This window comes from Morone saxatilis, unplaced genomic scaffold, assembly GCF_004916995.1.
Source record: "Morone saxatilis isolate NCDOM2014 unplaced genomic scaffold, NCSU_SB_2.0 Contig11, whole genome shotgun sequence".
In the NCBI taxonomy this organism is placed as follows: Eukaryota; Metazoa; Chordata; class Actinopteri; family Moronidae; genus Morone; species Morone saxatilis.
The window spans coordinates 22,206,448-22,217,706 of NW_023339663.1; positions in this window are offsets into that span (position 1 = coordinate 22,206,448).

An 11,259-nucleotide genomic window follows, 5' to 3' on the forward strand; every position below is an offset into this window, starting at 1 on the left:
GCAGCTGTGTACAAGTGAGGGTCAGTGAGCAGCAGGCAGGGAGGCAGGGCCTGACACACTCTTTTCTTCCACCACAATTACTCAGTCTTGTGGAAAGACATGTAAGCAGGAGGGGCATGTCCCAGGAAACATGAGGCCCAAGAGGGTCAGCTTGTTTACAGGATAGAAAGAGACTTCTGGTGGTAGAGGTACTGAGGGGACATTTGTTCTGGGCCGGCCCTTCATCATGTCTGAGCCTACCTGGTATGGTCAGCGGTTCCAGTTCTGGTCAGGTCATGCCTGTCACTCCGTGCCAAGATGGAGTTGCTGTACTGTAGTTATGACCCTGTACATTTCTTTTAGCAACTTAAAGAGCAAAACAGCAATTGATTAGCTTATGTTAAAGTATGTAAGCAACCTGTTTCCCACCAGACACCAAACACGGGTGCTGTGTTTTCTCTTGGTGCTACTGTTACAGTTCATACTTCTCTGACTTGTGATTATGATTATCTCCCACTAGATGGCAGCCTTATACCTCAAACATTTAGTCTTCTCAGTCGTTATATGAAAATGTAATTGATCTACCTCTAGGTGTCAGACTTTTAATAGCTAACAAAAATATAGCAGTTACTTATTATTCCCAGACAACCGTCCAATATTTAATTAGATTAATAACATTTTATAATAGCCAATCTCACAAGAGATGACAGAGGACATTTAATCCTGAAAAGAATTCCCTTAAAGGCACTAAATAAATGACAGAATATTCTCTAACAGAATTGAATAAGCCTATATAAGTATATAGTTGGTCTTAAGTCAAAGCATACTCAAGGACATGGAGACATCGTTGTCATTGTCAAAGACTAGGGAAAACTGTGATGTAAAATAATCACCTTTTTGTGCATCTCTCAGATTTTATTTCAACCATCTTTTCCCACAGTCGCCCTACCTTCTAAAAATGTCATGAGATAAAGAACAACTTTAAAGACTATTGTCTGAAAGAGGGGATTTCTCTGCATTTTGAATGAATGGTACTTAACTGCATGGCTAAACCTAATTGCTTGTGAAAGCTAAGCACCCCTTGTCTTTCTACCAGTGACATTGATTAGGATTTTCTAATACTGTGCCCGAGGGGACTTAAGTCGATCCAATTACCTTTGGCTGCCATCGTTAGCTTGACATGGCCCAAGGGGCCCTTTCACTTTGTCTCTAGGACTGAAGATCTGCCACTGCGGACAATGAATGCCATGCAGGCTTTGGTGACTGAAATGTTGCCCATGCTATTACATTGCCTCCAAAGTAGCTTTGCCAGTCCATACAACTAGACTGAGAACAACCTTTGGTGGCTTCAGCCTCTGTCCTTCCATGGGTTTCTGTCGGACAATGGTGATAACTACCATTCTCGCTATTACAAAGAGATATTCAGTTTGCCAATGGGGTATAATTGGGCTCTCTAATGATGGCTTAATAAACTGCCTTTATACTTATAGTTATACTTACTTTTGTGTCCCATTACATCATCTGCTGTACATATCCAATCTGTAAATTTGAAAGGTATGGATCTTTAACCTGATTGATGAGGTCACAGTATTTCATAGCAAGAGCCTTTCCTCCTCATTTACCTCCTCAAAACTCAGATACAGAATATTACATTCATTTGATTGGATGGGGCAGTGTAGAAGCTGTATCTCATGTGCAGGGGTGGCTCTAGAGAAATATTCATGGGAAGGCAAGAAGGTGGTATGGAGACTGGCAGAAATATGCTGATTTAATTGCAAACAAGAACTTATATAAATATCTGCTTGGAAAGCCCACAAAGATATTCAAACAAACATTACATTATTGTGGAACTTCAGTAAAGCATTGATTAGTAAACCAAATTGTTCCATTTTCAAATCTTCAAACATTTTTCCAAATACATACAGTATCTTTTTTCATTGAACTTTATCACTTAGTCTAAAATATGGCCATAACAGCTCAATTATTTTAATTAGGGGAGATGAGGAGTTTAATTATAGTTTTTATGATGTTATTTTCATATTACTTATTTTTAATTTTTAATGTATACATCTTACAGCATTTGACAACAAATTGGTGGCATTTATTAAGAGAGGTGTGTATCTACTCTGGTAGACATGTATTTATTTATTGTACTCAGGACGCATGCCAGTAATTAATTGGCCATTCGAGGCGCAAACGTGCATGCAACTAAGGCCTGATTTGTAGGCCTACCAAAAATGTGTTTGCTCTGTGAATATTCTTGGAAAGATAATAAAACTGCTGAAAATACTAACATTTCCTTAACTTAAAAGACACATAGGCAAACTGATAATCTGGTCGTGTCGTTCAGTCTAACAAAATGACAGAGATCGGCCAGGAGTGGCGTGTCCACCCTGAAGGTAAAGTCAGACAGACTGTTTGTAATGCTGCCGTCATTCTAACAAAATAAGTAATTGTGTTTGACTCGTGCTGTCGCGGACTTCAATGTCGAAGTCTTTAAAAGAGTGAAACAGCACCTCTCTGGCTTTCCAGTCGCAGTAAACGGCAGTCAGCTTGTGTGGTAAAAGATAGTACTGCAGCTACAGGGGGACGATGCCAGGGAGACAGGCCCCAGGTGAAGCCGGGTTCCCTTTGATAAATAACCTTATGCTACTGGGAACTGTGACCGCTCAGTGTACTGGGAATGCAGCGGGAAACCAGTCCACCGTGGCTTAGTTAGATAACCTACATCACTCACAAGAAAAGAGAAAGGTTAGCATGTTTTTCAGTATTGACAGTAATATTAGCACTTTTTTAAAGCCATAGTAGCCTACTTAGCTAGCAACACTGGAGGGTGTATGGGTTTCTTGAACCGTACACAATGACTGACTGAGGAGAAACTGATGGTAGGCAACCCATGCACTGAAACTGGACCTGCACCCCACTGGAAAAAAAGAGGACATGGTTGGAAAACTTGTGACAGGAGACAGTTGGCCAAAATATCAATGGAGTCCATTCTGGGAGGACTCAAGTCCAGTGGGAAATGATTTTATGTGGTTATTGAAGATGCTGCCACCATGAAGGACAGTGGTCTTCTTCTGGTAAGTGAGACATTCCCTCCTCCTCCTCCTCTCTGGAGTTTATCTTTCCTCAAATAAAATGGCCGCCGTGCCAGCCTGCGAACAGAACTGTACATTAGGCCTTTTTTAGAGAAGACATTTTCACGTCACAGGAGGAGAAAGCACAGCTGTAAATAATGAAATTAGTGATGGTTGAATTACATTTAGCTGCTTTGGTTTCAGGCTCCTGGTATAGGTGCATGTTGGCTTACTGTCACACTGTTGTTGCTTACTAAGACACCATTAGTCGCTATGTAATTTTTTTTTTGACATTGTCAGTGTGTAGCCTGTGCTGCAGAGGTCTGATGGTTTCTTGTTTAGAATGTTTCATTCTTGCTTTGGTTTTAAGCTGTGACATAGTAGTTGTTCATTTTAATAAGTAACTCACTATGGATTACTGCAGGAAGGATTTTGTACCAGTAGATTGGAGGGGTGTGTAAGTGAATTTGAAGCGTGCGTTTCTACGATTCATTAACTCAGTTGATTTGTGTTTTGGTTGAAAACTGTAGTTTGTGTGTGACAGTACTGGGAAACTAAATACCAGTGCACCTCGCAATGGAATAAGAAACACTACGACAAAGAGAGACAGTAGTGGAGATTTATTTTTGAAGGATGTTTGGCATTGATTATTATAGTATATGAACCTGCGACTGACTACAGGACACGTTAGTGAGTGGTGGAATCATTAAGGATTTAGTGTCCACTCTGTATATACAAAGGCTGCTCAAACCACTTCCCAGATCACTCGAAACTGGGGACTTTGGACCAGATGTGAAGGTTGAATGTAAGTTATCTGGCAGGGCGTTAGACTCCAATGTATTCCGGTTTGTTTTTAACGCGTATTCAATCTGGCAAATTTACAGCATCAGCAATCAATTATCAAGGTTTGTGATCTTCAGCACAACAAGGTGTGCATTCCAAACACACATCTGCAGGTGGTTAAATTAAGATCTGGTTTGTTTAGCGAGTTGGTTAATGTCATGGGAATACTGTGGTGTTGAATAAATAATAAAAATGTTTATTTGATTAGTATTAGACACTGGTACATAAATAAATGCTTTATATGGCAGTCCACCACCACAACTTGACATTGCCTCCTCCATTGGCACTAAATGTATGAACATGGTGGAAATTGCTAATGCAGAATAGTCACTGAAGAAAACACAACACCATTCCCTTTTCCTTCTTACACTTCCATTCCTATTTTCCTTTTGAAGTAATATGACCATCAACTCTGCTCCTATTTTGGATATGTTCAGCCAAGCAGGAATCATATAATGAAATAATGAAATGAATTTAGTTGAACTGTAGGTCTTGAACAAATAAATTGTGCTATTAGCTGTTTTGTTGGCCATATGTATTTTCCAGCTTCATTCCATCACGGTCCATCCTTGCACAAAGTCCGGCAATTACGTTTCAAACGTCAGGCATTCAAAACAATCAGATGTAATGCCACATTTTCTAGCCTCCAGGCCAACTTGCAGACTTCGAGCAGAAACCACTTGAAATAATCGGATCTTTTCTCCAGAAAATGAATCTTCCAGTTAGGCCTACATGAGATCGTCTTTAGCGGATGGATTTCTGTAGAACATTAATCAGATATGATCAAGAGTCGGAAAGACTTGACAAATGAGCCCAATCTAGTTAGACCTCCATAGTCGTATATATTTTCCACTCTTGAACCATCTTGTGAAAAAACACATTTATATATCCTCCTGGTTATCTGTAATTCCCCCTGTATGCCACTCAATTCCTTTATAACGTCTGTGGAACTCACACCAGATGCCTTGGCTGAGACTGTAAATCTGTCTGATAAGAAAACCTCTCAGATAACTCAGCCCTATGTCTCTTCTCACACACTTAATGCACATGCTTTGTCCTATCACAGAGACATGGTGACAAAGCAAGATAACTCTAATGAATGAATGAATTAAATCCAAAAGAACAGTCAAATAACATCTGTTGTGAAAGTACAGTCTTATAGTACGACTTATTACCTTTGCTTCTGAGTCATTCTTTATTTTGTTTTAGACATGGCAGTTTATTATCCCAATATCTTATTCCAATATTTCTTATTATAGCATACTGTGTATTTCTTTTTTCCCACAAGGAGACACACACACACACAAACACACAAACACACACACACCATCCTCTCAGGAAATCTACTGCTGATGGACATGATAACATCAGGACCATACTCCTTCTGTGACAGATTGCAGACTAGGAACCAGCTCAGACTGGATTAGAAATGCCAGAGTAAAAGAGATACAGAGAGGGGAGGAAGGTAAAAACAGACAAAACGAGAGTGTGGAAGAGAGAGGAAGAAAACTGAGAGCGAACCAGACATCCGAAGAGGTAGAGACATTAACCCGGGGTTAGGTGAAAACAAACACTCTCTCCTCACTCACCACAGGACGGGTTTGTGTTTTCCCCATCCTGCTCCGCTTTCTCTTTGTAGATAGCCATTGCACGTCATCTAACCTCTGTACTTTTCAGCATTGCGTAATGGTAAACAAAAACAATTGGCCAATGATGTGTACGGTAGTTATAAACACGAGGCTTCTCCAGCGCAACCTCTTGGTTTGCCTGCAAAGCAACAAGTGCTGTTGGTTAGCGGTCTGAATTCATTGATAATGTTGGAGCTTTATCGACTAGAGTATTCATTCACAAGAGGAACAGGATGCATATGCACTAGTAAGTAGGTATATAGTGTACACCTCCATATATGGATTGTATGCACCGGGCTCATTCAGATGCTGATTTGTTTGATCAACCTTTAGAAAGCAGGCATCATTTTATGGAACCTACAGTATATGTGAGGAGTTCAATACAATTCAGTGACAGAAAGTCACTGCAAATTATTCTCGCTCTGACTACGGAAGAAACAAATCAGTGCACTGTAAAAGAAAACTCTAATCTCCAACTAGATGGAATTCTTCTCCTAGCACTTCGCTTTTCAAAACACTTCCCATGAAGATGGATGGGAAGTGAAACACAAAGTTAAGCGGCTAGCATGCAGCGACTTGGGAACAGTTACGTCCATCATCTGCTTCCATCTCCTTCACGCTCTTCCTACCACCTCCCCTTTTCAAATAGGAACAAAGTGTAATGCTTTGTTCTGGTTCATAGAGTTCAACTTATTGCCAAATTACATAACGTGTCTTTGCCGGAGCGTTGCTTCGTTTCTTGGCACATTACTGCCACGTGTAGATTAGTGGAACAGTGTGAAACCATTGGCAGGAATGTGTATAGCATCACCCGCGTGCAAGTGCACAGGACAAACAACACAGGACCCATTCTTAAAAAAAAACTGTCTCATAGCGTTACAGAGGTCAGATACTAAAACCAATAATTATTTGATCTAACTGACCTAAAGTCCCAGAGAGCCAAACTAGATAAACTACACTGGCTACTCTCTCTCTCCCTCTCTTTCTGTCTTGATTTGATGGAACATTGGTTGGGGGTTAAAATGTGCCGTTAATGTCAGTTCTATAGCTTGAAACTGTGTGGTGAAACCTGCACGTTAGCATTTAGCAGAGCAGCAATGTTAGTGATGGATTTTGTCCAGTCTGAATCTGCATACACACGTGACTCACAGACAGTGCTAGTCTGTTGCCGTTTTGTCCAGCACTTTTTTCTGTCATTGTCATATAAATGTGTGATGCTCCCATAAAGCATGCTGAAACGATGCTGGCGGATCCTCAAACAGTAGGCTACTCTGTCTTGTCCCCTTGCCATTTCCATTTACTGACTGACAGCTGCATTCCTTACTTCAGATGCCAACTGTGAAGTCTCAGTGAGTTGTCGGCGAAAGCCTTTTTGAGCTCACTTTTTTTCAATTGAATTGAATTGGATTTTTACTTGAACTGTTCCATCCCTAGTACAGACACAGTATGGCTACCTCGGTCAGCCACGTTTTGTCAGCACCCACCCAGTCCAGTATCCAATCACTAGTAATGCATGCACAATGGAAGAAAATAGACATAAAGCATAAGCTCTGGGTTGTGTTTATTCATGTAAAGCATGAGTAAAAAGCAAGCCTGTGAAGATTGTGTTTGTCTGAAATCAGTAAGGCTGACTGAAGCTGTTTGATGCTGTGTGCTGTGGACACACACACACACACAGTAAAGCACCATGGAAAAGGAAGTTTTCTGAATTTCCAGAAATTTGCATGTGTAAGGAATCAAGTTGCTTGCTGGGCTGTGTATCATTTGTGATAGTTATTTAAGCTTTTACTATTTTTCTGTCATGCCATTCCACTGCAGTATGTTTATGACTATAGGTTAATTTAACTAGCGCCTCTAATGGAACAACTAGACCCAGTCTGACCTGTGTAGTTTTAATGGGCCAGAACCGCCACTGATTATCACTGGTGTAAAAACCTGTACAAAGAACTACCAACTGTAAACTATATTACTCTAACTCTATATAAAGAGGAGATTGTTGTTTGGCATGTACACATGCACGCACACATACAATACAAGTTCACATGCTTAAATGAATGCATGTTTGTACACTCCTGGTGTACGACAAACAGTGCCTACATGCACAGGAAGTCATGTAGCAGCACTCTGAGCCCCCTGTTGAGACCCCATATACCATAGGAGGCAACCTTCCAAGCATTTTATTTTCACTCAATACTTATTCACAAAATGGAAAAAAAACTCATGGCATTTTATTTTCAAGCATGCTTCCTCTCTGCAAATTTCTCTCCAAGTTCAGTTGGCTCTTGCTCTGATTTGATTCATTTTCATTTATATTTCAAGGCAAGACAGAAAACTACAGAACTGTTCCTGTTGATACTGATGTTTTCAAGATAAACATGGATGTGAACTGAAATTAGGGGTCAGCATAACTTAATCTCACTGATCTGTTCTTGTTTTTATTACATTTTTTAATGATTGAATAAACACAAATGTCCTCAGTGTCAATAGTAAACATTTTGTTCAGACTGAGATATACATCATGATTACAAGTGCAGACCACAGAAGCCCAGAGGCCTTATCCTCACTGCACTGTTAGCGCTCAGTGTGAACATTTGGAAGTCTGTTTAGCAACGGATCATAGTAGCTGCACCATGAGAGATTAGAAGAACAAAGCAAGAACAAAAGGTAAACTGTATTCAAATCATCAAATCATTGTGACAGTGGCTGCTATGTCATCCATGGGGGCCAATGCACCTGTCAAAATACGTCTACTAAAAGTACTTGTTGTTGCCACTGACAGGCTCATATTGTTCTTCTTTAAGTGTCTGACAACATTATGTCAAGGTTTCCTACAGCGATATACCTTTAAGATGGAACGTGGAACTAAAGCCATTATATTGCTCTCTGAGAGCCACCATACTGAAAAACAGAACAAAGGAGTCCTGGTGTACTGCTGCCTCAGTCGGTTAATTTGTTTGTGTTATTGGGTGACACACAATAACACAAACAAACTCGAGGCAGCAAGACCAGCTACTCCTGGACCAATTCCAAAACGTTTTGTATCATTTAGACCCTTATGTATGTAAAAATATGGCCCAGGTTTAAAAGTACCAGAATTACCCCTTTAAGTGTTTTTCTAGCTTAATATCTAAACTTTTTTTTTTTTTAAGAGCCACACCGTGTCTATTTTTAAATGTGAACCTCATAGTAACCCTCCCAGAAGGATTTCTATCAGATTTTGTGGTCTGCAATGGAATTATGTTCTGTGTGTGTGTGTGTTTTTAGTATGTAAGTATAAGCATGTATAAGCACAGATGCATTTACGAATGTGTGTACTTCCTAATGTATAAAAACTATGGAGCATTAAGAGTACTATGGTAATGGGCTTAAAAGCTGCTAAACTGAAACTACATTGTGAACGTAATTTCAATTTTAAATAAATGCTATTTCACAGCGTGACTCAAACAAGATTTTATTTTGACGTTTAGCTTATTCATATGCAAAACAATACTTGTATTAACTGTTGGCAGCCCCTTTCTGAATGTCTTTAACTTAAAATGTGATTTATCACACAGTGGAAGGGGCACAGATTTATGGCTCAAAGAACTACAGCAAATTCCTCCCTGCAATAATATTGTTTTACAGTAAGGTAAAATATATATAATTAACCAGTGTCCAGGTTGAATGATCTGAGGTCCGAAATGCTTACCAGGAGTTCTTAGAAACTGTGGCCCTATGTAACCATATCTTATGTGGGAATCAGAATTTGGCGTTTATTAGATTCATGCCTGTTTTCACTTGGGAGACAGGAAACAGGGACTGCTTTTTATGGAAACCTTTGCTACCATGGATAAATAAGGATGGACTGTAACCTGGAGCAAAGGGTCACATAGTCTTTGCAGTTCTTTGATTTTGTATAGACTCTTTGGAATTAGTCCAGATTCTTTGTGGTATTCACAGTTGAAGGGGTGGCCCAAAAGATAAACAGGAAATACATCATCCACAGAGTATGCCCATGGGAGGAGAGGAGTTTCCTGCCAGCCAGGAATGCGGGCCATCATGCCATGCCCACAGCTGCTCTGTGGTTGCTCAGTGTCCATGTTAGCCATGCGGTTACACCACAATCAAAAATGAGTGGAATGTTACTTCTCACCTTTGAGTGTAAAAGATATTAAGTTATTATTATTATTAAGTGCTGAATAGAACAAAACAGCAGCATTTTTTTGGCATTAAGAAATGGAAAATACCTAATGGGCCAAAATAGAAAAACAATCACATGCTAAAGTACCAGCAAATATTTTTGTTAAACTTCAAGCATTAAAAGATTGTTTTTGTCATAGTTGGACATCACAGTGGAAAAGCTCATCGCTCACTGAGTTTTCTTCATATTTCCAAGAAAAACAAGGGAATATTTTCTGTACCAAAGAGACGCAGTGATGTCTGACATTCTCTGTTAAACCCTTCTTTGGATGTAATCCCCACAGTAACCCTTCCCCTAACACAATCAGTCAGCAGTGAATCAGCAATAAAGTATACATCTGTGATGTTTACTTCCAGCTGTATACATCATAGATGTGCGAACCAAGGAGAGCGCTCACATTACAGTACTGTGTACAGTAGACAGATCGCATGGGGCACATTTAGAGCTTTGACACTAACACCTGATCCTTTATAACGATCTATAATCTGACACACTACTGGATATGTACTACTCATAACGATTGCATTTCAGAACTCTGAGCATTTGATAAAAACGGTTTACTTTTACTGAAATAGCAAAACTTCAGGTAGAATCATCTTCCCACAGGGGATCTTATAATTAGTCTTTCCATAACCAAACGTTCACTGCTGTCCTTGTATCAGGATCCACAAAGTGTTCTTACCAAGCACAAAAGGTTGGACTATGCCCTGGCAATTGGATTGTGAGTATAGAACAAGTCCTCAGTCTAAAGAGGCGCATTAGAAAAAGGCTCTCCTTTGCCCCAATCACATTAGTGCTGCACAGAGCTGCCAATTAAGAAGCAGTCTATGGTGGTCCGGCTGACTTTTATTGGCTAAACAAATTTGATGAAAGTATGTGGTTTTGACCTTTTTGCTGCATTAAGGTAGAACTGGAGGCATTGAGAAGCAGAGCAGAGATGAGATGAAAATGGCAGCCTATTCAAGCCCTACTTTAAAACAACAGATCAAAAGTGCGATAATCCTCTATGGAACCGTCCATAATCAAATTAGGTGGTTCTAAAGGAGAAAACACCATCTTCTTTCCCAGTGAAATTATGTTATTTCCAGTTTGCAAAGACCTTGTCCCAATAAAAACTGTTCTGGTCCCTAAACATTCTGCAGCAGAGCCAGTGTGAATGTTGTTAAACTGTGGACCCAGTCCCTAATGTAAGAGGTCCTACATTTCAACAATAACTGTTCCAGAAATAAGTTGTAAGCAGATGTTTTACTAACATCTGGTAAATTGAAGATTCTTCGCTAAATTGCTACTTTTGCTAAAGCGCTTCAATTGAAACCAGAAACGGAACTTTGGATTCATTAAAGAGGCCATATTATACTAATTTTAAGGTAGTTATAGTTGTATTTCGGGGGGCTCTACTACAATGGGTTTACATGCCTCATATGCCTTATACTGGCCTTTGCTGCAGCATCTCTGTTCACCCTCTGTCCGTACTGATTTCTGTTTCACGTGGACTTTAAAGGGGACATATTATGCAAAACCAACTTTTTAATCATTTGATTATGTACATTTG